Consider the following 27,486-nt stretch of genomic DNA (forward strand, 5'->3'; position numbering starts at 1 on the left):
CTATAGGCGTGGCTGAGGGAGGCTCAGGTATGTACAGGTCACCTCCCTGCGTATGAGAGCGTGATCCTGAAGACCCCTCTTACCGCTTGTAGTCTGAACACCATCTGCGCACCATTAGAGACACATACGTGGCAGAAAGGCAGGAGGGACAGAAAGAGTGAGAAAACTATACCCTTACAAAAAATAAGTATACTTCAAGTTCTTTTTATTGGGTATACTTTATGTAGTAAGTAGTAAAAGTTGATGTTTACATAATAAATATATATATATATATATTATATGATTGCTCGGCTAGTGTGGTTCATTTGAACATGTGAACGCTGCCATACAAACCCTGGTGCGCACCAAGCAAGTGGACCGAGACTGCTAAAAAGATGGGTCTCGGTCCGCTTCCAAACGAATTCTGGTGCGGTTCGATTGATATATGAACGCAACACGGACCAAAGACATTTAAACGAACCAAAAACAGGACGTGATGTCACAAGATGCGACGCTACAAGTCAGCTGATTTGACGACGCGGAAAGATTGGTGTATCCAAAATGAGTAGAGGGCAAACGTGGAGCCACGAGGAGGTAAAGTGCCTCATCAATATATATGCAGATCTTCGTTTCTGCATACAACGGATGAAATCCTGGTGATGTTTTGAATGTTTTGAACATTTTATGAGCTCTTCGTGAGTTCTCAGCTGGTAAAAATAAAACCATTTGTACATGCATAAAATGATTGCGTTTAATCCAGCACACAGTATTGTTTTGAATGTTCAGTAAGCAGGCTCCGTCGCGAAATATACGTCATAAAAACCGGCCAATCAGGTTGTGACCGTATCCCTATGCCTTTGGTTCGGTAACTTTAGGTTCGCTGTTAGAAATGCCAGTGTGAACGCCAAGCGGACGAGGACCATATGTTTTGTTTTTGTTTTTTGGTCCGGACCAAACTAACCAAACTAGCACCCTAACATGTAAACTTCACATAAGGCAGTTTTTGCATTAACTTCTAAATCTAATTATACAATTATGTTTTTTTTCTCCAATTCGTTGTTGAAAAATAATCATGTATACACAGTGTCTGTCATTTTCATGACAGATTTATTTAAACATACATTAAATAATCAAGACATCACTTACAGGTTAAATAGAATATAATGAATATATATTGGCTAATATAGTGCATATATTTAGCGAAATAGTTCATCTCTGTAGTAAACTAACCAGCTGTGGACATTGAATGACTTCTGAGGTAAATGTGATGCTACGTGACATTGTTTACAAGCTGTTTTATTGACGTCTTTCCGCGGTTGAAACACTGATTGAGCGATTACATGTGACATGAAATGTTTCAGTAAGTTGTAATGTATTATCACGTAACATTAAAGAGCGTCAAAACAGCATTTATTGTTTGAATTTCGCAATAAAATGGACTGAATACTTAATAGGTTGTGGGTAGTAGCTATTTGAGGTCTATTGTCAGGACAACTACGATTTCTTGTACTGTGACATTTATTTTCATGACAGTTCAGCACAAGAAAGGGCCTTGGCATTACCTCAAACAGCGTTCTTTTTTGTTTTATAAAAATATCCAGATGAAGACCTCTGACCCTGACATCTTTATGAACGCTGCCTTGAACGTAGCTCGCTCTGGCTCCACAACCTCCGGGATCCCATCATTCTCTAGCCTTTTCTTTCACTCTTTTCTTCTATATTTACTCCTTTTTTGTCTTTTATATCCTCTATGTTAGTCTAGCTTAATACAGGCCTGCTTGCCTTACGCTCAGTAGGTCAATGTGTAATATTTTTCTGTGTTATGTTCTCCGATAGCTTCAAGCATATAGAGCGACCTTGAGGTTGCATAGAGAGCTTAGATGTGAAGCTAAACAAAGCTCTCTCCTGCACATTCCTCTGAGGCCATAAAGTGAGAGTATCTCGCTGTATCTGAAGGGAAATTCACTTTGACACTGTTTTTTATATAAAAGCTAGAGCAGACAAACACAGAGCAGGACATTTCCTTGACAAGAATTTCCTTTATCATATGCTAACGGTCCAACCAAACCCAAGTATGAGAGTGTAATGGTGTTTATTTGAAAGAGGTGCCAGTGAAGTCGACTAATGCAGCATTTAAGAGGTCCTTGGATATTGAAAAACATTAAATCATATAATCCCTCCCTGTCTGCATGACAAAAACCATCACACGCCTCTCAGTTCATAATTCAACAGTTTTATCGACTCATTTCTGTCTTAGTCTAATACGGATTTCTATTGGGTGTCCTATACTGATCCTGGATTGAAGCGTGAGACATCTTGACAGTTTTATTTTATTTTCCAGGATATGATGGCTTTATTATCACAGTGAGCACGTTTTTCTAATTTGTGTTTGCAGATGGATTCCTGCGCAGGAGATGCCAACTTTTGTGTCTGGTTGGCAGTGTGCCCATTGCAACTTCTGCCTATAGTTTGAGAATACACAGCTGAATGTAATATCTCCATGCTCAACTGATCTTCATGTCATCCGATAACGACTCTTTACACTTCACATCCAGAAACGTAAATCTAATTAGCACCTAATAATTCTCATTCCTTCTATTGTAATGCTTTTCAGTTGCTAAAACAAACCTGTAGCTCTTTAATCAGGAAAAAAAGTAGCGTTTTCAACAGTTTTGGCATAATTATAATGAAACTATGAATGTGCTGCATACCCAAAACCCATAAAATAAAGAGATTAGTGAGTTGGAGAGGTGTACGGCGGTTATTTGACTTTGAGAATGAGCAGAATAATTTCATCTTTTCAGTTAGGAATAATTTATTATTTAATAACTCCTCACCTCATCTTTAATTAAAAGACATTCCTCAGCGTTAAGCCACGGGAAGGTTTGGCTTTAAGAAAGTATCTCCCTTCATCATGGTAGGTATTAACGCTGGGCTCTGCGTGTAGCTCAGCGTCTCTCGTTTGGCCAGTCTGGCTCTATTCTTTCTTTCTGCTTGACTGTGGCGTTGCTGGTGGTGTGCTGCATATTATTAGGCGGTGGTGTTCTTGATCCATGTCATTTTCAGCTTGTGCCATTTCCTATCGCTCCCAGCTGCCGGCTCTGGCTAATTAGTGACAGAGATGGGAACAGGAACAGGGAAGAGAGCTTCAGAGAACAGGCCCTGCAATGTCTTCCTGTTATTTTCTTGGACACAATTCCTGATTCCAGCCATAAAGGCCAGACTGGAGGCTTCTTCTGGAAGGCACTCACACAAAGACAGTTTCCATGAAACACAGAAAAGGATATGTATATCTATAGGCTTTCTGCCCGTTTCTATAAAGATTGTACTTAGGATATGATTAAAAGGGGAACATATTTCATTTACGCTTAGGTGGGACAGCAAACAGGACATTTTCTTGACAAATTGTAGTACGGACAATACATCTTTTATCCAAAGTTGGAGAAGATGTTTTTAGTGCTTGATTTGTACCTCCTGGAACCTATTTTAGTGGATCCCACTCCAACTTATTGTCTAAAAAATATCTGTACATAAGTTTGTTTTATAAAAATAAATAAATGTATGTAATAATGATTATTATTGTTAAATTTTATTTTATTTTTAACTGATGACTGGCTAGGTTGGAAGTTATTTTTGAGTATGGACAACAATGACAGCTTAAATTTATTTAGCTTATTTAAAAATTCTGTTTATTTATAAGCACATAACCTTTCAGGTGCTTAAAGGGTTAGTTCACCCAAAAATGAAAATAATGTCATTTATTACGCACCCTTATGCCGTTCCACACCCGTAAGACCCGTATTTGTGTTTCATTCATCTTCGGAACACAAAGTAAGATATTTTTGTTGAAATCGGAAGGCTCAGTGAGGCCTCCATGGGGAGCAAAGCAATTTGCACTCTCAAGATCCATTAATGTACTAAAAACATATTTAAATCAGTCCATGTGAGTACAGTGGTTCAATATTAATATTATAAAGCGATGATAATATTTTTGGTGCGACAAAAAAAACCAAAATAACGACTTTAAACACGATTTTAAAACACTGATTCTTGAAGATTCGTAGCGTATCGAATCAGTTTGCTGGCCCTGCTCGCTTACGCTTACACTGTCACTTTGACTCTAAGTGGCAAAGTACAGGCAGCGAGTGAAGGTACGCTAAATACTGGTGCGTACCGGCCCGCTTCGAGCACTGCATAGAGTATGTGCGTACTGTGCTAATTGTGAAATTTACATCGCACAATACCCTAATGTATGTGTAAAAAGTACACTTGTCTTTAGGCTCAACACATAATCTTCACAATTACGTGAACACAAGCTCAATTTTAAGTATGTGTTGCAATTTTTAGCATTGCCACACTGGGCGCTATAGCAGGCGTTAGCATAAAATGCTAAAGGCGGTCTTCAGGCTGCTTTAAAACAGTTTAGTAAATTAGCACAGACACCTCATCTGTCACCATGTTTATAGCTAGTTAGCTATCAGAATAATAACACATCCAACAGCACTAACATTTAAAGGTAAATCCCCCTACAGCAATGGAAGTTAGCAAGTATTCTGCACGTTAGTGATGCTTTCAGGTCTATACTATTTCCGTGTACTTTTCGGTCCTTACAATATGTGCAAGGGAAGGAAACAAAACAACGAGAGAAGAAAGAAGGGAAATTGTCACTTTGACATAGAATATTCTTCACAGGTTCAGTTTCCATCCTTGACCTGTGGATCCTGGTGGATAATGCGGAAGGGTGACCGCACAGGAAGTGATGCGATGTCTTCCCATCAGTCTCAGCAGCTGGAGGAACACCTGGCAAAGCACAGATGCTTCAGTTAATAACTCTACTGTACTCACCGCAAAGACAAACAAGACAACTCAATGGTAATCGCCTCCCCAGAAAGAGACTATATCTGCCTCATGCTCATAAGACACCGCATGTTATTGCTTATAACCACTGTAAATAATGAGAGCGCTTAGCTTGTTTTAATAAGTGCGTGAGTTAAATGAAAATTTAAAAGTATATTTAATCGGCTTTGCAAATGATTCATCGTATTTCTTTTTTGGATTAGCCATATAATTACATATTCAGTAAATGTCTCGGTTTGTGGCTCATTAAAGTGTCATCATTTCTTTATAGTCACTGTATTTCTAACCCCCCGCGGTAAAATTAAATCATTAAGTTTTCCTTCTCCGCGAACCGTCTCCCTGTGATGAAGTACAAGTGATGCCGTCAACACTGAACCTTTATGGAATAAGAATTTATAACTGTGAAGTGGAATCAATATTAGCTTTCATAGCGCTGACTCTTGAAAACTGGCTGACTGTGTTCAAACTCATGGCAGAGGCTCAGATGGAGGTGCAGTATTGCGAGCCGTTGCGTTGACAGCTCCCGGTTTGAAACGAGCTTGTACTGTACGTTTCATTTATCATTCGCTCCTCAGTTGTTGTTTTTTTGTTCGCGAAGCATTGCATCTGTCACAGATTTCAGCATGACTTCTGAAGCATGTCGCCGTTTCTTGATGTTCTGCCCGAAGAGCGTTTTTTAGATCTCGGCTCATCTCACGCCTGGGCTCGGTTTCACATCATGTCTGTGTGTCTCTCTTGGCCTGACATCACTTTGCCAGACTGAGCCAGAGGGGGTCATTTACTGTCATCTCATTCCTCTAAACACTGCCGCCCTTAAATCAGTCAAACTCTGACAGAGATGTCATGTTTGTGGGGTGATGCCACACAATCTCCAACTTTTCTTGCCTGTGATGAAGACTGTGTATTAGGGGTGATCAGGGTTAGTTGTCACATGGAGAAACTGTCACAAAGACTGTCTCTCAGTAACTGTTAGATTTTGAGTCAAAAGTCCAACTACACAAATGTGTGTTTTTTCTAGCAGAGGGTTTGTGTGTCTTAAAGAGATGGTTACCCAAATAATGAAATGACGTTATTATTTACTCACCCTCGTATCGTTTCAAACCTGTATGACTTACTTTCTTCTGTTTTTGTCCACACTGTGAAAGTCAATGGGGTCCAAAAAAACAACATGATAGTATTTTGAGACATTCGTTAAAAAATTACAGTTATGCACTGTAAAACCCAATGAGATTACTCATTTCATTCGAGAAAACTGATTGCCGTTTTTTTACTATATTTATGAGTACTGTGCTGTTACTTATTGTGTGAACTATTTTAGTCCACTAAAAATAATATTTCCTAATATAAAATTTAACTAAATCAAATACTTTGCGTAGCTCAAACTTAACTAAAACCATTGATGGGTCGATCATGAATGATCATTTTGAACAAATCTTTTATATGACTCAGGAATAACTAGTTGTCTCAGAGAGCGTTTCGTTCATTCGTTTGTTTATTCGTTCATGATCAAAGTTTGCGCAAGTAGACATGTTGGGGGAATCTGGCTATTGAAAATGTAACCTTTATTTAATTCTGCTCAAATGAACGAAATGGCTCATTTCATTTTGCTGAACGAGATTCAAAGGTCCAAGCCAGTAAATAGATCTGATCTTCCCATCACTAATTAAAACTAGAAACATCAGAGTAGATAGCAACAGCGCGCATGCTAAAGTACAGCAAAGAGATTATCATTGCATCTGCAAGCACGGTTATTGCTTTTAAAATGAAGGAACAGCAAATATAGTCTCAGTGTTCACCAGCCCATCCTCCACCTAACCACAGGTGTTACTCTTCAGATCAATGGTAACTGCCCCAAAACCAGACATAACAGAAACCCTTTTGAATCCCAACAGACCACGACCATATTCATCTTGTGCAAAAACACATTAAATAACACTTAATTAACACTAATACTAACCCTAACATTTACTCTCCTTATAGAACATGGTTGCAAACTTTGGTTGCCTGGCTAGAGTGAGATTTTGATGATGATGCCCCTATTTTTATCTTAATACTGTAAATTACCCATACGCTTAATGATGCACTTTTCTAGAAACTTTCCATACTAACTTTATAGCTTGTTTGTCTACAGTTCAGAAAGTCAAAAGGCATTTTATAATCTCTAAATTATACATTTTTAAAAAATCTAGAAGTTAACGTCACCTGTTGTGGAGGAACACACACATTCACTCAGAAAAACAGTAACATTCATATTCAACTAATCGACAATGAAATGATCACCCAGCATTGTGGTTTGGCCATATAACATTTACTTGCATTTTTACTTAGTTAATTTCATAAATTTTATTTCATGCCCTTTTTGGGGTGCACAAACACCCGTCTCGGCACTGTTTCTTAATTTACTATCTAGTACTGTAGATAGATCTGTCCTCTAACATTGCAATGTGCAGGAAGAAATGTAATTGGTGCAGAATCTTACCGCTTTATATAAGAAGAAGTTGTAGTAAGAAGAAAATCTGTTTTTAGACAAATCAAGTTCCGTACTGGTGGGAAAATAAATAGATGTATTTCACGTTTTCTTAACATTTGGCATGAGGTTTATTCGGGCAGTGTAAGACAGAACCCAAAAGCTTGTTTCGCACCAATTTGAGTTGGCAACCCTGTTATTGAGGCTGAAGAAAAGCATGCTGGGAACTAGAAATCTTCTGTAACTCGTTCAGTTTGAGCTTAGTCAGTTATTGTTCACATAACATTTTTCTAGTAAGTGCAATGAACATACAGTAATATTTGAGTGAAATTAACTTCCTTTAATATATTTGACTGTACAATGTATTGCAGTTTATGCTGGCCAAAACACTGTCTATTATACTTTTCCTTTTTTTTTTACCACTTTGCTTAAAAAAGCAATTACTTGTGCAAATAACTCTTTTATATGATGGTCTTTTTCTCTCAAAAAAAGGTATTTTCTCAAATCAGTGACAATAAACAGCAGGTTTCCATTGTGACAAGTCAAGTCAAGTCAAGTCAACTTTATTTATATAGCGCTTTTAACAATGTAGATTGTTTCAAAGCAGCTTTACAGTGTTAAACAGGAAAATAATGCAGCATCATTTTATTCAGCTGTATAGCCATTCTGGAAAAAACGCTGATGTCATCAGTTCATTTCAATTATCATACAGTGACAGTGTGGGCTTTAGATCAATAATGCGATCAGTAATTTAGTTTAAATGGTTAATTTAGTTTATTATTTAGATTTATTTCGATGTTTAGTTGAAAAATTTAGTGTCCCCAACTGAGCACGGCCAATTAACCTCTGGCCAATTAACAAACAGCGTATTATTATTATTATTCTGGCAGCTTTACAGCTCGGAGGTCATAATAGATCAGAATATTCGAGGGACCGGGGGCAACATGCTGGAGACGGGTTTATTGAGGATGATGTTGATTAAATAATTATTAAAGTGCAATATTCGAATGATCGGAGGCAACACGCCGGAGACGGGATTATTGAGGATGACATATCGATTTAAGTATTATTTAATTGTAATATTCAAACAATCTGAGTCAACACGCCGGAGACGGGTTTATTGAGATGCCGTGTCGATGAGGCAGTTGCAGGGGGAGTCTAATCACGGTCTCCCAGACACTTCGGGGTCCTGTGTTGGTCTTCTCTGGGCGCAGGTCCACCATCTGAACTGGATACGGCCCGGATCCGGCTGACTGCAGTAAACCTCGGGATAAAACAGAGAGACTATCATTAGCGTAGATGCCATTTTTCTGATGATGTAACGAGTACATCAGGTGTTATGGGAAGTGTTCCCGGTTCCGGCTGACCTAGTTAATGCAGCCTAACAATCATTTCATTGAAGAAGTGTTTTATGTGTATGCCACAGTAAAGAGATGTGTTTTTAGTCTAGATTTAAACTGACAGAGTGTGTCTGCTTCCCGAACAATGTTAGGAAGACTGTTCCAGAGTTTTGGAGCTAAATAGGAAAAGGATCGACCGCCTGCAGTTGATTTGGATATTCTCGGTATTATCAACTGGCCAGAATTTTGAGACTGCAGTAGACGTGATGGAGTATAATATGTTAAGAGCTCGCTCAAGGAGCTAAACCATTTAGTGCTTTGTAAGTAATAAGTAAGATTTTAAAATGTATGCGATGTTTAATAGGCAGCCAGTGCAGTGTTGACAGAACTGGGCTAATATGGTCATACTTCCTGGTTCTAGTAAGAACTCGAGCTGCTGCGTTTTGGACCAGCTGGAGTTTGACCGTATAGTCTGACAACATGCCCAAGTATATGATTTCTTGAGCAATAAGGCTGGCAATAACCCTTAAGGTCTGTGTCTACAGAAACTTTAAGACTTTAAGAACCAAATTTTGAGAAATATCATTGAAGTAGAAATGACAACTGTCTCCCTCAACTTAGTTGAAGCTCTAAACAAAATATTCCCCACTGCTCTCCTGTTTGCCCCCAATAACATCATTTCTTTTCCTTTAATAAATTTCAAACCAGTGGGAAGAAAATAAGACCAGCGTGCTGTCATACAAGCATGAAAGCTCTCTAGCTCCTAAACCTGCAATCTACCCTACTGTGATCATCAGATGTGCTGCAAACACAAAGGTGCTTTAATCTGTCTGTAAAACAACAGCAATAGTTGACAACTGACAACAGAATCAGTCTGCGGAATGTTTTTCGGTCTGCATTGTATTTGTTGACACTTTAGTCAATGAATAGACTTCATTAAAATATGTCTGGGCCAAATATGCTGTTATAAATAAAAACTAGAACAGTGTGTCAGTAGAAAACAAAAGACGTTTGTCACTGTCTATGAATAGTTTGTAAACCATTGAAACGTTTCACTTTATAGTGCTGTCCTAAATGCTGCATTCTAGCATCCAGACTACATCAAAGACACCATTAGCAATCCATCATGTTATCAACACCATGATAAAGGGTGTGCTCAGTGTCACATGGAGAGAAACGTCCAAATAAAACCTAACAAAAGATGTCTTATTCAATCGGATACATTTTATAAGTGCTTGTTTACAAAAATAGTTGAAACCTCTTTTGGATTCTTGTTAGTCCTCGTGTCAATGCATGAGCTGTATTAATTACGTCAGCTGGGATCTTGAAGTGGGGTGAGAAACCTCAGGAATGCTCAGCACCCTCAAACGCTGCGCCTTCCCTGAGCTCAAGTGGCCCGCATGTGAGATTGAAGAAAACTACATTTGTTTGGCATGGTTTAAAGAGTGGAGAGAAATATTTTAAAGGAGGCTAGGAGGGGGTGGACGGCCATTGGAGTTCAGCGGGGTCTTTATGGTATGGGAGACTCTGGAAGTCATTAAGGTGGTTTGAAAAGCATGACTGCTTTATCGCTACCCAGGGTTAATTAAGCAAGGCTGGAATGTCAGTTCAGACAACCCCCCCGCATTGAGTAGTTGTAGTAAGAACCACAAAGGAGCCTTTCAAGAGGACCAGTGGAGTATGCTGATGAATCGCTTCATTTGAACAACATCGGTGCTTGCTAACATGTTTACGGCTGTTGAAAGTTTGAACATGCAGTTGTGCTAACGTATTGTCAATTGGGCATTATTGGAGAGGCCCGGGGCGATGTAGTTTACAAAGGTGCCGAAAAGTGAAACTAAATCTGCCCAGACTCTCAGAGTGTGTAAATATTTGACCTGCCTAATAGAGAAAGACTTTTAGTTTGTGTTGTTTTGTAACCTGGTCACATGATGTGGCTAATTCAAGCAAATCAGATAAATACAACAAAATTGCGACCTATCATTCATTTGGGGGTCCACAAGAATTAAACAAATGATCTTTTGTCCTAGAGTTTTTTTTTTTTTACATTTAATGGGGTCATGACATGAGAAATCAAGAGCCCGATCTCACGAAAATGCGTATAAATAATAAGAGTGTGCAATATCGTGGAATGTATACGCCAAAATGAGTTTTGGCTTTATGGCATATTATACGTACAAACCCCCCACCCCCATCCTACCCAAGTATGTGTCATATACACGCCATAAAGTGCGTATCATATGCACGCGAAAAACTCATTTTGGCGTATACATTCCACGACATTGCACATTCCTACTATTGATACGCATTGTCATGAGATTGTGTTGGAAATCAAATTATATCAAATCCTTTCCATTATAATTAGACAACAAGTTTTATTCATATCAGATACGCATTGTGTCGTATGGGGGTCAGCCAGAATATTTTAAACTTATGTGTGAAAGGGTTAAAAACTTATAATTTCAGATCATTTCAGACAGAGGGTCAGAATGAAAGTTGAAAATGATGTTTTTTCTGCATTTAAATTTGTTTTTGTTTTTTGTGTGCGCAAAAAAACTTGATTAACATTATAAGTGAACCTCAAGGAACATATTAAAATAATTTTAAAAAATCCATATCATGACCCCTTTAATGTGATGGTGCCTAATTGTAAAATAACTTTTAAAAGTTTAAATGGGTAAGTTAAAAACATTTAAATACATTTTTGCTCAAAGGAAAGTGAATTTTAGCCCATTCATTTATTCATTATCCATTATCCATCATGTATTAACTATTTGTTTGTTTGTTTGTTTAAAATAAATAAATAAATAATGGGTGAATGGGCTAAAATTCACTTAAGCTAAATTGTTTTTTTATGTATTTAGCACACAAAAAAATATATATATTTATTTATTTATTTAGTAAAACTATATCGATCTATATTTCATTCAGTAAAAATAAAAAAATACATAAACAATTTTTTCATTTAGTTTTTTTTTTCATTTAATTTTATATGAATTATGAGTTTGAAACCTCAAAGATGAAACCTCAAAATATAATTAATTAAATACATAAATAATGGGTGAGTGGGCTAAAATTCACTTTCCTTTAAGCTAAATTGTATTGTTTATGTATTTAGCAAAACAAAAAAAGTAAACTATTTATTTATGTATTAATTTATTTAGTAAAGCTATATCAATCTATATTTTATTTAGTAAAAAAATAATAATAAATTTGTTTAATTTAGTTGTTATTTTTTATTATTTTATTTGAAGAATTATGAGTTTGAAACCTCAAAGATGAAACCTCAAAATAGAATTAACATGGTTAATTTAATAAACCAGTGACCCAAAGCATTGTAAATAATGTAACTTAAATATTACATGCCCCACAGTGTGTATCACCTATACTAAATAAAATATCTTATCGCAGATCTAAATGGTTAATTATTTACCTCCTCTCTCACTGTGCACTTGCTTTGCACTTAAAAGAGGAAGTTCCAATGCCTTTTTTCACTCTGCATTAATGCTGTGCTGTTGCATGAGCTGTGTGAAAATAGTAACATTCAAATCAAGTGGAACTTTACCACACTGTTTAGCCTGGGGCAGGGGTTAATTTGACGTAATTGAAGATGCTTAGCTGTGGTTCATGCTGATCTTCTTATGTATGTTTGCATTTGTGTGCAGTTTGCTTAGCAACATAGTTACAAAGTCAATTTCTTGCATAATCTAGTTTTTAAACTTAGTTGAGACTATTGTCCTAAACAATCAGTCTTACGGTAAAATGGGGCTCTTTTGAGTTGACTCTTGAGGAATCAACCACTTACACTCTTAAAAGTATGTTTTTTGTTGTTGTTGTTTTTGGCATCAGTGTTTCCATGAACTTTTGACATTCATGGCTCATTTCAATTGTGTATTGGAAAAAGGTTCTGCAGATTATACTGAAATGTTCTTCACACCGAGAAAATAACTCTTCACTGAAAGGTTCTTTGGGGAACCCAGAATGGTTCTTCTATGGCCTTGCTTTAAAATTCTGATTGTTAAGAATGTTTCCACCAGAACACCTTAGGCAACCACAAACAACCAATCAGAAAACCTTAGCAACTGCACAGCAACACCTACAACATGCAGTGAGTTTTGCATGGGCAACACCACTAAATTTTTTTCTACAGAAATGTTAAAATATAGTTTTTCAGTTTATAGTTCAAGTTTATTCAGACACCATTGTGATGCAAAACTGTGCCACATAAAAATACTCAGATCATTCATTTACTCTGAGATTGAGCTTCATTTCCCAGCTGTCACCCCCTCATCAGGTTGTCACGGTGTGAAAGGAAGAAGCTGACTGTGCTTCCTGCAGCAGCCCAACAAAGGAAATGAGGTCACACAGCCTCGGCCTGCTGAGGAAACACCGCTGTATTATTAAAAATGAGTATGGCTGTTTCTGCATTTGAACCTGAACCATGTGTGAATTAAACACAAAACCAAGGCATTCCCTCAGCTAAACTCTTCAAGCAACACACTGTTTGTCAAGTGTTATCAGACAAACAAAAAAGTTGGAGTTTACGTGTGAAGCATTGCTGTTCTGTCACCCTGGAGATGATGCTAGTTAGGCAGTCAAAAGGGCCAAGGGGTAAATGACAATACAAGGCGTTAGCGGCTGAATCTGACTGAATTAATGAGATTTTTCACAGTTATTATAACCAGCCCCGCACAGCCAGTTACAAAACACACGCTGCACTCGCTACTGTTTGACGACAAAATTAGGTACACCCCCCGAATGTCTCTCCTGCTCACACTCTTTATCTCTTTCACTTCTGTTTTCACTGTTTTAGACAGACAGACAATAACAGATACATATTCCTACTGTAAAAACTGCTTTAAATGTGCTTGCAAGCAATTACTTATTCACCGGTGTTTAGAAACGGGAAACAGATGAATGAATCTCACAAAACCTGTCAAAAATATGCCTGGGACATTGTTTCTTCCTAAAATTCAAAATGGGGAGTAAGGGGGATGGGGGGGGGTATAGCAAATTGAGAGCACATTTTATGTAAAAATGCAAAACATTTCCTAAAGGGTGTCATGAACTGCATTGTTTTATTATTGTATAATGTTTCCTGCACTGTAAAAAAATTGCTGTAAAAAGACGGGACATTTTGTACTGTAATTTACCGTTCTTCATGAATACAGCTGAATACTGTAAATTAGGCAGAATTGGACGAGCGATTTAATAACTGCAAGCTACTGTTCAGTTTTACAGGATAATACAGTATTTTTATGAACTTTCACTGTTGTTAGTTGCAATCATCCTTGTTCACATTACTTAAAAATGTAACTAAATTTACTTAGATTTACGGAGTTGTTTCTACTAAAAATGAGTATTGTCAGCTTTACTTAATAAGTGTTTGTTCGGTCAACTTAACATTGCAGAGTGAAACGAACAAACTGGGCAGTGGATCTGTAGTTCCCAGCATGCTTTGCAAGGGACTATTAGGAGAGTAAATTTGGGGATTAAAGTGTTATTTTATCTTTTTCAGTAAAGGGAAAGGTGTTGTTAGTATATGTTAATGTTATGTGCAGTTATGTTGGATATATAGAGGAGTTTCTGTAATTTTGTGGTTACCATTATGCAGAAGAGTGGTTACTGTGTTTAGGCTGTAGCCACTCACACTCTCATTTATTGGATGGACTTCCTGTTCTCAGTTGAGCTATTTTTGAAATTATTATTTTTTTTAAATATGCTTTTTTGTTATATTTAATAGTGTTCCACTTACACTTGTCGAACAACTAGTTAATTTAATAAGGTAAATTAAATCAGTAAATGTGTTCACCTAACATAATAAACTTTTATAAATGTAACATAACATTATTAAGTAAACTGCACATATATATATTATGTAACAGTGACAAATTCAAATGGTTTGTATTTACTTAAAGAAATTGACAAACAAATTATATTTTTAAGTGTGCTTGAGCCTGCTAACAACTCAAAGGAAAATCACATCATTACATTTAAGGTTTAGTATTACATTACTTGAATATTTTGAGAGAAAGAAGAATAAGAAGACGATTAAATTAAGGATGGCGATTTTCGCTCCGACTGTGACCCTGCCAGCACAGATCAGTGGACTCCGGCGCTTCACCTGCATGTGGCTTTTAATTTCGTCAATTTATTTTGTAATATTTTTTACAGTATTAAACTGCAGATTACAATAGGTCCACAGTAAAATTACAGCATTCTACAGGTCAATATAGCTGCCTGTAGTTTACTGTAAATTAACGGGGACATTTTTTACAGTGTGGGGTGCACTTTACATCAAAAATGGTCATAATTTAGAAATAAAAGACATTTTTCCAACCCTGATTTTCGCCCTTTGATTTGAACGCTCTGTTTGAAAGGGCGTGTCTGCTGTGAGACTTCAATGTAAACGCCCACTGCTGGGATTAGCTGACATCTTTGCATATGAAATAGCAAAGTGTTACGTTTAACACTCGAGAAAAGTTTTATCACGTTTTTACTATTATAGCTCTCAAGGTAAATTAATTGTGAAAGGTGTTGATTATAGCATTAGATTTAGAATGTGGCATGAGAGGTTGCAGTGATGAGCATTGTAGCCGATCACAGACATGTTGAGATTCGCTGATTATTAAGGGAGTTTTGGCGAAAGTCCAGCAAGTGTGTTTGTGTGAGAATTTTAACAAGAAATTGTGTCAATTGAGAAAATAAATTCAATACATTCCTAGCATTAGGATCCTTTGGAAAGTAATGTTATTTGTTATCCATCCTGTATTGCTCTTCCATTCTCTACTCTCCTCGTCATCTCACTAGCACGCCATTGATTTGGCAGATTTCAGACACAACACTGACGGCTGTGTCCTGATTAAGTTCTCTGATGACTCTGCCGTCGTTGGCTTGATCAGTGACGACGACGACACAGAGTATAGAGGAGTGACGCAGGACTTTGTGGACTGGTGTCGGCCAAACCACCTCCTTATAAATACAGGGAAGACTAAGGAGATGGTGGTGGATTTCCGCAGATTCCACATCCAGGGAATTGACATTGAGAGAGTGGACTCTTACAAGTACCTGGGTGTTCACTTGAACCATAAACTGGACTGGACTCTCAATACAGAATCATTATACAGGAAGGGACAGAGCAGGCTCTACCTCCTGAGGAGACTGAGGTCTTTTGGAGTGCAGGGGGCACTCCTGAAGACTTTTTATGACTCTGTGGTGGCATCAGCTATCCTGTACGGTGTGGTCTGCTGGAGCAGCAGTATCACTGAGAAGGAGAGGAGGAAGCTGGACAAGGTCATCAGTCTCCGCTCTAATTCCCAAAGGTTTTCTATCAGTTTGAGGCCAGTGCAGGCCAGTTATGTTCCTCCACATCAAACTCGCTCATCCATGTCTTTATGGACCTTGCTTTGTGCACTGGTGCGCAGTCATGTTGGAACAGGAAGGGCCTATACCCAAATTTTTCCCACAAAGTTGGGAGCATGAAATTGTCCAAAATGTCTTGGTATGCTGCAGCATTAAGCGTTCCTTTCACTGGAACTAAGGGGCCAAGCTCAACCCCTGGAAAAACAACCCACACCATAATCCCCCCTCCACTAAACTTACCACACTTGGCACAATGCAGTCAGGCAAGTATCGTTCTCCTGACAACTGCCAAACTCAGACTCGTCCATATTTAGTAGTGTGAAAATTTTACTAATGGAATTAGCACAGGTGGCAACCTATCACAGTTCCACGCTTGAATTCACTTAGCACCTGAGAGCGCCCCATTGTTTCACAAATGTTTGTAGAAGCAGTCTGCATGCCTAGGTGCTTGATTTTATACACCCGTGGCCATGCAAGTGATTGCAACACCTAAATTCAATGATTTGGAGGGGTGTCCTAGTACTTTTGGCAATAGAGTGCATGTCAAAAGCTCAAGGAAAATTTGATTTCTCAGTTCATGAACCCTTTAATGTTCCTGCAGGATTTTTTTTCCATTGTTATATTATCCTTATAAACCCACAATTTTACTTTCACATTATAATGTGGTAAATCTCATTCTCATGTAAAATATATATTTTTTTAATACAATATTAAATTGATTAAATTCATTATATAAATCAGTATCTGAACATTTTTATTTTATATATTTTTTTGGGTTGGTTCATACAGAACGTGTTTTTGATTTTTTTCAGGTCAGTGATTCGTAAAGACGTATCTCTAGACCTTGCGCTTCTTTACGAATCACTGACCTGAAAAAATCACGTTTTCAATCAAATCAAATATATATATTTGATTTTGGGATGAAATGTGCATGGGCACGTTTTTGTGAGATTCCCTTAAGAAGCAATATAGCAAATTTGAGGCTTATTATTTCATTACTAAAAACCGGGTGACATAGATCTGCTGGAGTTCATAAGCATTTTATGAAGCCTCACCCAGGATTACAAATATTAATGTCCATTTTCATTGCTTCAGCTCCAGCAAACTCTGCGTGTAATGTATGGAAAATAATCACACATTTTCCCTTCAGAATGGAATTACTGGCTCAAAATAGGTTGACTGTGGTCAGTTAGTTACCGCTGGTTGAAAGCAATTACTCTTGGAAAAATGGAATTAAATCTGTCAGCTTACTAAATCAAATAAAACACTCTTTTTCCTCCTTTCAAATATATAAAAATGAATGTGTTAGTACAGGCAGACGTCAACTACCCATTTATTGGATTGTTGACATGAAATGTCAAGCAGTGCCTTGTTTTGTGACATGCTATTTATTGAACATTTTCTCATTTTCTTTTCGTTTTTATGACCCCATATTAACTGAGTGATAAAATGGTGACCAGCACTTAAAATATACACTTTCATTTATACATTCATATAAATTATAAATCAAAAGTTGTCAACTGATTTTCTGCCGAATATGATAACTCTTTTTAAGAAATTGGATATCATTAAGCATTATAATTAATTAAAGAATTTGTTCTGTATCTTTGAAATGCTATTTCTATATAAGGTTTTGTTTTCTGCCGTAATATGGAACTAAATGTGTTAACTATAAATGAAAATCATGGCATTAATTACAGCTAATTATTTTAATCTACTAATTTGCAGTTTATAGATTTAACACAGCAAAACTGAAATCTTTCCAAGCAAGTACCCCCTGCGTATGCGGAGCCCCGGGTGGGAATGACTCTTTTAGAAACTTTGCTTTGTAAACACAAAACTGTACAAAGAAGATGTATAGCCCCACTCTGAGAACATCACATTAAAATATTTGCATTTCTCTCTTTTCTCCACATCTCCTGTTCCCTTCATCTTTTACCTCCCCAATCCATCCATTTTTCATTCAGAATTCCTCTTGACACTAAAAATAGGGGTCCCTTTAGCTCCCCTGACGACCTGAGCCCTCCGGAGTATCTGTGAGGTCACAGGGCAAGACCCAGTCACCGTGGAAACGCCACTCTCACAGCAAGCGTTCCCAGGCGTGTGAGGTTACGCAGCCTCTGTGTGCCATGTAAGGTGTAGCCTCACTCTGCATATGTTTGACAATGTGACCTTATTTAGAGGTTCCTCTCACACCGAACCATTAATTCTCTTTAATTAGCTCTAGCTGTCCACTCCAGAAGGCCTCAGACGTAGCAAGAGCTTTTAGGCAGAAGAAAAGAGAAAAGAAGGGGGTGTTGTTTCAAGCACAAAAAAAGACACAGTCTGGCAGTCATGTGACAGGCCTCACGTCACTGAAGTGATGTATGGTTTTCAATATAACTTTGACATTGATTTTTAATAGGATAAAGTCATGGAGATGTTATTTACTCCAGGACATTTGTCTATGGAAGTTATCATTAAAAAAGCTTTTGAGATCAGTGTTTGTGTAGACACAGAAGTCTCTAGGGTTGAAATCTGCCTTCATTTTTGGGGTCAGCACATTTTTTTAAATATATAATTTAGTTTAAATTAATACTTTTATTCTGCAAGGATGCCTTTAATTGATCAAAAGTGACAGTAAAGACATTTATAATATTATTACAAAAGATATCTTTTTCAAGTTCAAAATATTTATTTTCTTTTGAACTTTCTATTCATCAAAGAATCCTGAATCCAGTTCCACAAAAATATTAAGCAGCATATTAAGCAATCTTTTTTTTTAGCAGCAAATAAGCATATTAGAAAACTGTAAACCCGGATAAGTTGGCAAAACTAAAAAAAAATTAGGCAATCTTTTAAAAAGTTTTAAAGTTTAAGTAAGCAGAACTTGCAGATTTGTATTTTGTAATCATACATTTTAATTGCTCTGAACTTGAAATATTTGAGTACGCTATTTCATACATTTACACTATAAAATGCTGGGTTAAAAATAACCCAAGTTGGGTTGAAAATTGACTAACCCAGCAATTGGGTTGTTTTAAGCAAACATTTAACTCAACCGCTGTGTTAAAACAACCCAAATCATGTAATCTCACATTTTTAGTAATGGAAAGCTTTAACTAGCTAATTCAATAAATGCCACCTTGCTAATTGTCTAACTAGCATATCAAAACATAAAACACTACTAAATCTAACACTTAACGTCAATATAACCCTTACATTTTGCATTTACTGTCCCTTTTGAGTGTCATAGCAAAGCATGCTGGGAAATAGAAATCACAGCCCAGTTTTGGTCAAATTTAAGTTTGTCTAAATTCAAAAGAAACAAGTTCATAAAACTCAAAACAATGAAACGGTTCAGATTACTTGAAGTGTGTTTTGTGAACTCGAAATACTCATAAAAGTTAATTTGTTTAATTTGAGTTGGCTGCACTCAAACCAATTTATTATTTTGAGAGTTAGGGTTTACAGTGAATGATTTTTGAAGGGTCATGTGACTGAAGACGCTGAAAATTCAGATTTGCCATCACAGGAATAAATTACATTTTAAAATATGTTCAAATAGATAATAGATATAAAATATATTGCCCAATATTACTGTTTTTATGTCACGGTGGCTGTAATGAAGCGCTCAACAGTCTTTAATAAAATAAACTGGGAACACTCAATAACACAACCATGTTGACTTAGTTGATATACCGGACAAAGAAACACAGGACTTAAATACATGCGGAGTGTGATAAAACGGAACAGTTTTAACAACAAGGGAAACTGGAAAACTAAGAGAGGCAAAAAGGAACAGAACACTGAAAACGAAACTAAAATGACTACATGTTACATTTTACTGAATGTTTTTATCAAATAAATGCAGCCTTTATTTTCAAAAGAAAAAAAAACTTTAAAAGTTTCAACTTAAAAAAAGTACGTTTAGTCAACTTGAAATGTGAAGTTGTAAGTGACAACTTGGTTATTTTACTAAACTTATAAAAAATAACACTTTTTTTAAGTTGAAATAACTTTTTTTTTTTTTTTACTGTGTTGGAGATTCTGGGGTTATTGTAAATTTAGTTTGGAGGACAGAATTCACAAACATGATCCTCATTTGAGACTGCAGCAGTTTTGAATTGTGCTGGACACTAACATAGAAAATTACAGCTGGAGAAAACACATTTTTGTGACTGCTTTATAGAGCCTTTGTGACAACTTCATGTGGCAACTAGCCCCATTCCTCCTTCCTTCAAAATTTTCCACACGGATGACTCATTATCCTGTCATTAGACAATAATTTCAGTGCTTTAATCTCAGTGTGACCTAGGCTATTACTAATTACGGACAGAAAAAGACGTCTTTCTTAATTCACTGTCTGTTTCACTTATACAGATATGTACTGCTGGTCCAACTGTTTAACATTGTACCTCATTGTATCATAGTCTTTATGTGGTCAGCCACATTAGAACCACCCAAAACCACAATGGCTATCCACAGTTGATCATGTGACTCTTGATATATTAGTCTATTCAAATATAATAATCTTATTTTAATATCTTCTGAGAACAAGTGAATGCAAGCAATTGTTACCTTAAAAAAAAATGAAATTAAAATCTGAGGTTTGTGGCTTTTTGTCCACGTATTGTTAGCTTTATATACTGGTGTACTCTTTCAGGAAAACGAAGCACACTTGACTCATCCTGCACTATATATTATTTGTATCCAATCAAATACAAATACGAAAATACACCTCCCGCTAACACAATCAGCAATACCTAAACTAAAATGATTTAAAATTGTTTGTGTTCATTTAAATAAAGCTGAAATAATATACAAAAATATGTAAATATTACATGAAAAACTTGGCTCTGACAACTAACTGAAATAAAATCAGTTTAAGATTAAGTACTAAAAAATGACTAAAACTGAAATAATATAAATTAAAACTAAATAGAAATATAAAAAAATGAAAAAAAGACCATAACAAAAATTTCTACAACTTAATATAAAAATATAAAAATTAAAGCTAATTCAAAATATTAATAAATATTATAATAGTATAGTATATAATTAATATTAAAATAACACTGGCAAGTATCAAATCTTAGTTCATGTCTGTTGCTCATGTCATGTCTTTTTTTAACAGAAGATTCCTTTGTCAAACCCTAACATCTGGTTTCAACAGGAAATATGTCAACATAGAAAAGAAAACTCATCAAGTGGTTTCATGAGGTCTTTAAAGAGCTATTATTTAGTTCTGATCTAACCCTTAAAATTACTTTCGTTGGTAATTGATTTAGTCATATTAAATTACATGTAGGCCTTTAATAAAAAAAAACATTTAATTTTAATGTTACCACATGAAGCATATTTTTAGGTTCCTTGAAAAAGAAATATTACAGCATGTGTGCTGAATTAAAATAACTTTATGCTCGTCTATTTAGCAGCATGTGCGACATTGAGAGCCATGAACCTGTTGTGCAGACACAGACAGAAAATGTCTTATATCAAATCTGTACTTTTGTGTGAGAACACGAGCGATTGGTCTCACTGCTCATATCTCGGGCTGATTCATGCTGCCTCATTGCGGGGGTTTGGAAGGACAGATGGCCGCAGTGGGAGAGAGAGGAAAGAGTCTTGCGGGTGGAGGAGGATCTGTCCACCTCTCTCCCTCGCGCTGCCAACACCGTCAGTCATGAAACACCCCCCCTTTCAAGCACAGCCTACATTAAAAACATTTCACCGTGAGTGACACGAGCACGTTTGCCGTACGGGTTTGTTCATCTACTCCCACTGAGTGCGCATAAAAGGATTAAGGAGTTGTTTTTTTATGTTCATTCTCAAGACAATTGAAAATGATGATTGAACTTGTGGTGACCCTGGTGTATAGAAAACGCCTCATCGTTTATTTTCTATGCAGTTGTGAGCTTTGGCCTTGGCGTCCTATCTTAAGTGGGACAGAGAACCTTTAAATAATTGTCAATCTGGCACGCTGCACATTGCTTTGTGTGGCCACAGCAGGTAACACACTCTTTATCAAGCACCTAAAATCATATATGTGTCTGAATTAAGAACATTTAATTTGCTCTGCTATCAGAACACAGACTTCAGAACACATGTACCCTTGGTAGAAACAAGAACTTAAAAAAAAAAAAGTAGTATTTTTATAGTATAACAATAATGCCATTTGTTTACATAATTTAATGCGTTAACTTAAATGAAGTAACAATGAGCAATATATTTTTACAGCATTTATTAGCCTTTGTTAAAGGGACAGTTCACCCAAAAAATTTAAATTCTGTCATCCTTAAAGTTGTTCCAAACCTGTATGAATTTCTTTCTCCTGCGGAACACAAAAGAATATATTTTGAAGAATGCCGGAAACCAAACAGTTGATTTATTTTTTTCCTGTGGAAGTCAATGGGATCCATCAACTGTTTGGTTAACCACATTCTTCAAAATATCTTCATTTGTGTTCAGGAGAAAGAAATTCATACAGGTTTGGAATAACTTGAGGGTGAGTAAATGATGACAGAATTTTCATTTTTGGGTAAACTATCCCTTGAATGTTAGTTAATAAAATTGTTCATGTTAGTTCACAGTGCATTGACGTTAACAGATACAACTTTTGAACTTAAAAATGTATTATTAAATGCTAAGATTAACATTATTAAGGATTAATAAGTGTTGTAAAAATATGTTGCTCGTTGTTACTTCATTTAAGTTCATTGTTAGTTCATGTTAAATAATAGTAACCAATGAAAACGTATTGTAAAGTGTTAACATTTTTAGGGATAGTTCATCGCAAAAAAAATTATATTATAATTTACACACCCACATTTTTTTCCAAACCTGAATATTTTTTTTCTTATTCTGTGAAATACAAAAATAGATATTTTGACAAATGTATGTGCTGCTCTTTTCTGTACTATGAAAGTGAATGGGGACTGGAACTGACAAGTTCCGTTAACTAAAACTTTTAAAAACATTTTTGTTAATTGGATTAAAGCCTAAATAAAATATAAATATTAGATTTAAAAAAACGTAGACATTAGAAATGTTGCCTTTAAAATAAATAAATAAAAACAAAAACTGATCTGAAACTTACGGAAGCCCTAAACCGCAACATAAATAAATGATTAAATCTAAGATTACGAGAAAGTGGTAGGAATACGGGATTAAAGTCGTAATATTTTGAGAATTAATTCAGAATTACGAGAATGAATTTGTAGTCATTTCGTGGAGCAGTGTGAACATTCTTCAGAACATCTCCATGGAAGAAATTATGACAGAATGTTCATTTTTAGGAGAACATGACTGCATGTTGCAACATACTCTGACTGTGACGTGACTGAGCTTCTCCTAAGCCTTTCTATATGAGAAAAATGCTGAAGTTGACAATGTAAGCATGTTTTATCCCCATGGGCGAGCAGCCAGAATGAATCTCTTTCTCTCGCTCTTCTTCCCCCTTCATAAGTGTACCGGGTGCATTGTGGAAATCCGTTTATGTTGCCCTATCCGGTGAGTGATCTGCGGATAACTTAATTGAATAATTCTATTGAAAACGTGCCATCAGGGAGTATAGGGTTTCCCTTTAAATCAGTGAACTTTAATCGGGTAAGTGGAGGCACTTCCTGTTTGGCCTGTGAGCCGTGCAGAGGCAGTCATGGGCTCTTCCTCCCACAGGGCCAGAGGCGGCCTCACGTTTCTCACACAGGAACACGCCGCCACACACTTTAAAACCCACAGACTAAGACCTTATAATCTACCAGAACTCAAGCATTTGACATGGATTGCGATACAGGTTGTTCACTGAGAAACAAAAGCAACTGTATGAACGTATTGAGAGACTCATTTCATCTTTTAATGATTCAGACTCTTTATGTAATTTCCTCTTTGATTAAGTGGATAAACTAGAATGAAGCTTATGGTTGCAATTAATTTACATCCATTTACAATTCATCTGTATGAGCTGTCATGATTATCGTAAATTCTGACCTATATTGAAACATCACACAATCTAATGGGATGCCATATGTTCCGTTTTGGATGGTAAAATGCTCTGCACCAGGTGTCCCTAAAACCTGTCTCTCCGGCGATTTAAATTTGTATTATTTAATAATTCCTTTATTTTTGGAACCGCATGCATAAAAATCGCTATTTCCTGACAGATATACAGAAACAGCTCTAAAATAAAATAAAAAATAATAATAATGCAAAAGAGAGTAAGTCTGCACTCCTTTAGCAAATCAGAAATGCTTTGCCTTTCATTTTGAACATTCTATAGTCAAGTGATGAAGGTTGGACTGCCTTTATGAAAAAGAAGTGCACTTAACTGTATTGAATGTTTACTTATAATGCACATCAAATCTTAGAAATATGTGCATGCAGATAATAAAAGCTTAATGAAATAAAAGGCAGGAGAGTACACAGTCATGACTAAGTACATTTTTAAAAATTGCACTTTGTAATATCAAATTAGAAGTTTTACTTAAAGTAATTTTTTTATATTCATCCTTTTTTAAAGAAGTACACTTGTTTTGATGGGTTGGTGACATACAGCACATTCAAAGTGCTTGATTATAATTCAACTCATGTATTATTATTTGATATTGCATTAAAAGTTAATATATATTTTAAAATGCCCTAAACTTCATTACAAATGTGTAATTTCTAATATATTTAAATGCATGAAATACATTAATTTAATTGAAATACAATAGACACATTTATCATCTATCGTTCGTCAGTACACTTTAACCATATTTCAAAGACAATAACAGTATAATTATGAAATTATATATAAAGATGTACTTAAGTCCTACTTAAGTGGGTAAAAAAACACTCTAGGCCTACTTTAAAAGTATGCTTCTTCTTTTAGACAGGTGGTTAGTGTTAGCCTCTGCTGGTAGATGTCATAAGTACACCACCTGGTTTATTGACAGGTTTTATTTTATATTTTTAAAGCTATTGAGATGAATGGGAATGTTAATCATACAGCTTTATCCAGGTTTTTATAGACCTCCTCAGGTCTACTTTGGACTACAGGATTTTGAAAGTATGTTTGTTGTTAGCAAATTGTCGGAAGTTAGCAAAAGATCAGAAATTTGTACTACCTTTATCTTGTCTTAAAACGGCTGGCCACTAACTTCAGCTGCTACACACTGCCACCCAAATCATGTTATCTGCAGGAAACAGCAATAATGCCTTACTAATGATAAATGCAATAAAAGTTAGTGGCTCAAAGGGCTGCTAGCCCTTTTTTCTTCTACCTGCAATCGCATTAGCAGGTTTGCTAGTCTTAAAAAAAAACTCCCACTATACTCTCTCAAGAGGAAGTCCAAAAGAATTCCTCCACTCACTTGGGTTTATTTTCCGGTGATAGATTTCTATGTCTTCGAGACCCAAACAATGCGGATATTTGATTGTCTTTTTGTTGAACACAGCATTTGCTAAGCATGTGCAGCTAAGTGTTATTGCAAGCGGCAGTTCATGTAAATAAAGCCAGAGAGAGGCAGAGCCTGCAGTAATTGTGTTCTTTGAAGATCGAGAGATTATAAGACATTAAAATGTGCCGTCTTCAAGTACCCCATGTGTATGTACGCATGAAAGGTTGATGGATCTCTCTCTACCAGTTAACAGGAGCGAGCGTGCAGCGACGGGAAGCGGTGATCAATCGCAGGCAGCCTCTCAGAGTGCATTTATTAACATCTCCCTCGCAAACCAAATTAATCCAGCAGTAATGTGGATTAATGGGCCTGTGCACAAAGCCACAGACAGATTGGGCCTCCGGTGAGTGCAGCCACTGCAGTGCCGAGTATTAACTTCACAAACGGCATCCTTTGTTTCCTGTTTCTGTCGTACTGTTAAGATCCAATTACTGTGTTTGTGCGGAGTTGAAGAGAGACAGGTGTCCTGCAAGACAAAAGCTGAAATACTTTAGATAGCTTAGGAGTGGATTCACTGTTGTTATGACTCCTTAGCACTGTTGTGGTTTATTAGCCGCAGCTAGCATTGTAACATTTGTGTGTGTGTGTGTGTGTGTGTGTGCAGGTATATGTGGTTTATGAGAACACTTCCTGTTAAAAAACATACTACACTGTTTGTTTGTTTGTTTGTTTGTTTGTTTGTTTGTTTGTTTGTTTGTTTGTTTGTTTTTTATTAAAAAAATAGCAAAGGTTTTGTGTGATGGGTAGGTTTAGGAGTAGGGTAAGGGGATAGAATATACAGCTTGTACAGTAGGCTATAAAATGTGTGTGTGTGTGTGTGTGTGTGTGTGTGTGTGTGTGTGTGTGCGTGCGTGCGTGCGTGCGTGTGCGCGCGTGCGTGCGTTTGTTTTTTGTTTTTTTGAAAATGTAAAAATGCTGAAAGTTTTCAGTGACGGTTAGGTTTAGGGTGGTTAGAATATACAGTTTGTACAGTGTGAAAATCATGAAATATAAACAATTAGGTAACAGTTTATAATAAGGTTCCATTTATTAACATTAGTTAATTCATTAGTTAAAGCTGCTGCCCGTAACTTATTTTGTGTTCAAGATTTACAAAGCAACATGAATCCATTTTCCAAACTGTGTTTTTGTCTTACCCTGAATCATTATGGTACACTTATAATAAGTGTTTATTTTGGGACTATTTCAAGCCAGACTGGTAGGAACCGCTGCGGAGGAGCACAGTCCCTGCGTGACTCACCATAGACATAAACAGAGAGAAGTAGCTCCGGCTGCAATGTTCTTCCTCAAGACGCATGCAGTTCTGTTTATTAAAGGGGCACTTCAGCGCTGGGAGATGAATGTGTATTTAAACTGGGTCATTTATGTAGTAGAAATGTGAAATTATTTTTGAATTTGGTGCCTTCTAGACTGATAAAAGACAAAAAATGTATTTTTGTCTCATGTGGATGAAAGACAACAACTGCCCTACGAGGCCACTCCCTACACCGTTGTTTTGATCTTCATAATAATACAATCATTTCGTTCAGTTTGAGAATAGACACTACAATTAAAAACTGAAAGTGTCTTTTCAATAAAGTGTGAGTGAGCCGACCGAAAGTCACGACACAAACGCAGCAGAAGTCAGATTTCATTCAGCACGAGAGCAAAGAGCTTAGCAGAGCTGAGGTAAGCGCGACAGTCATTCTCAGCGCGTGTCCAGTGTGGCGCGTTATCAGATTGCATATGGAAGCTAAACTTTCATAGGAATTCATTGAAAAGTTGAAACACTCACTTTGCTGCGCACCGCTCCGTTATGAATGCCCGATCCGAGCGGCAACGGCCGTGCGCATTTACATTCTGTGAGTGAGATCCCTCCACTGTGGGCGGGTTGAAAACATGCGGAACAGCTCCATCTACTGGCTGAAGTCTTTAGCCTCTGGCCAAAAAATCCTCTGATGACGCAAAATGACGATATTTGCGCCATCTGAGGATTTTTTCCAGAAATAAAATGCATAATTCTCTCGTCTCAGGGGGAAAGTACCATAATTTGAATATACTACCGGGTTTATACTGATACAAA

Source organism: Gobio gobio (genome assembly GCF_949357685.1).
Source record: "Gobio gobio genome assembly, chromosome: 11".
NCBI classification, from domain to species: domain Eukaryota; kingdom Metazoa; phylum Chordata; class Actinopteri; order Cypriniformes; family Gobionidae; genus Gobio; species Gobio gobio.